The sequence below is a fragment of the Coenobita brevimanus genome, chromosome 114, assembly GCF_032717465.1.
Source record: "Coenobita brevimanus isolate Jiangsu-jjx chromosome 114, ASM3271746v2, whole genome shotgun sequence".
NCBI lineage: Eukaryota > Metazoa > Arthropoda > Malacostraca > Decapoda > Coenobitidae > Coenobita > Coenobita brevimanus.
Genome location: NC_137067.1, coordinates 2,466,662 through 2,469,161, shown reverse-complemented (window position 1 = coordinate 2,469,161; position 2,500 = coordinate 2,466,662).

Genomic DNA, 2,500 nt, shown 5'->3' with positions numbered 1-2,500 from the left:
AGGGGTTAACAGGGTCACGTCAGGCCATGTAATAACGTAATGGACAGAAGAAAATAGTGCTTTATTGTGTTTATATTTTTGGGTTGTGGACGAAAAAACACTGAAATTTAATGTTTTTAGTGTGTGTGTGTGTGTGTGTGTGTGTGTGTGTGTGTGTGTGAAACAATGATTAGATGGATGTGTAGTGCGTCCTTTAGTGAAAGGCCTGGGTTTACGATGGAAGAGTTCAGAGGAAGGATGGGACTGGAGTGTATTGGTGCTGTGATGAGGAGGGGTAGACTGAGATGGTTTGGGAGGAAGGATGGGACTGGAGTGTACTGGTGTTGTGATAAGGAGGGGTAGACTGAGATGGTATGGGAGGAAGGATGGGACTGGAGTGTATTGGTGCTGTGATGAGGAAGGGTAGACTGAGATGGTTTGGGAGGAAGGATGGGACTGGAGTGTATTGGTGCTGTGATGAGGAGGGGTAGACTGAGATGGTTTGGGAGGAAGGATGGGACTGGAGTGTATTGGTGTTGTGATGAGGAGGGGTAGACTGAGATGGTTTGGGAGGAAGGATGGGACTGGAGTGTATTGGTGTTGTGATGAGGAGGGGTAGACTGAGATGGTTTGGGAGGAAGGATGGGACTGGAGTGTATTGGTGTTGTGATGAGGAGGGGTAGACTGAGATGGTTTGGGAGGAAGGATGGGACTGGAGTGTATTGGTGTTGTGATGAGGAGGGGTAGACTGAGATGATATGGGAGGAAGGATGGGACTGGAATGTACTGGTGTTGTGATAAGGAGAGGTAGACTGAGATGGTATGGGAGGAAGGATGGGACTGGAGTGTATTGGTGTTGTGATGAGGAGGGGTAGACTGAGATGGTTTGGGAGGAAGGATGGGACTGGAATGTATTGGTGTTGTGATGAGAAGGGATAGACTGAGATGGTTTGGGAGGAAGGATGGGACTGGAGTGTATTGGTGCTGTGATGAGAAGGGGTAGACTGAGATGGTTTGGGCACCTGGGGAAGATGAGGGATGGCAGTTGGGCGGGGAAAGTGAGCAGTGTCAACGTCAGGGGCAGGGCTGCAAGAGGCAGACCGAAAAACACCTGAGACGAGGTCATAGAGTGTGACCTCAAGGATAAGGGACTGAACAGGGAGGCTGCCAGAGATTAAGCTGCGTGGTGGGACAAGGGACTAAATAGGGAGGTAGCCACAGATCGAGCTGCGTAGAGGGATAAGGGACTGGACAGGGAGGCTGCCAGAGATCAAGCAACGTGGAGGGATAGGACAATGAATAAAGTTACTGCTAGAGATTAAGAAACGTGGAGGGATAGGGGAGTGAATGAGGAGGCTGCCAGGGATCAAGCAGCGTGGAGAGCCGCCATTAGGTGACCAAGAATGCACATACATTCTCGCCTTATAAACAATACGAACGATACGATACAAAAAAAATACAAACTGAAAAGATAAAAAAAATCATCCACATTCCCTTGCTAATTGGTTACCTGACGTTTTACGATATTTACCTAAGAGAGAGAGAGAGAGAGAGAGGATGAAGATGGAAGACAGGTAACTCGTGAATGGATCGCAGTGAGTGAGGGGAAGGAGGGCGGTAATTTGATGAGAGAGAGAGAGAGAGAGAGAGAGGTCACTTTCACATAATTCCTTTACAAACATTCCAGTCACCCACACCACTTCCATAATGAAATAGAATGCTTCGTCACACCTGTTCCTAAGTGATTTATTTTGAACCCTGCCCCTTAACATTCTCCTCTATATATACACTATTTTCATTCAGATATCATTTCCACCTATAACACATAAGGACAGTGAGGTGTGATCTGCAGAATAAGTTGCTTAGGAGAAGGTGTTAACACATCCCAAGGCCACTCAGTATGGAAGCTCTCTAACACCTTTTCCTAAGCGATTCATTTTGCTTATTACACCTTACTGACCTCTCCAGCGTTTCATAAATCCTTCCAATATCGCCATACATACATAACGCACAAGGACATTAACCAGCCATATCGAAAAATAAATCACTGAGGAAATCGTGTTAGGGAGCTTCTTTACCTGAGGATACTACGGGATATTTGTTCTTACGATACTTCTTACGCAGGATTTGAACATGTGACACAGGAAGCAGAGGATGCGGTGCTCTCACATAGTAACTTTAAAAACACCACACCCAGCGCCCGTCTCTCTACGCATTTCGCACTCAACCCTTCCTCATTTGCGTGCAGAGTGCGTGTGCGGGGCTGAGGGTTGCGTGGATAAGTGTGCGTGTAAGGGTTAAGTCACATGGCTGGGTGGAATTAGGGAGAGAGGGGCACGCACCCACACGCCACCACGTCTGAGACAACACTGACTCACCCCGCCCTCCCCTGCCTCCACCCACCATCACCCTATTTTTCCACTCCCTTCATTACTAACCCCACCCCCCACCTCTCTCTCTCTCTCTCTCTCATACTTCTACTTTTTCTCTCTCAAACATCTATCTTATCTCTCTCCTCTCC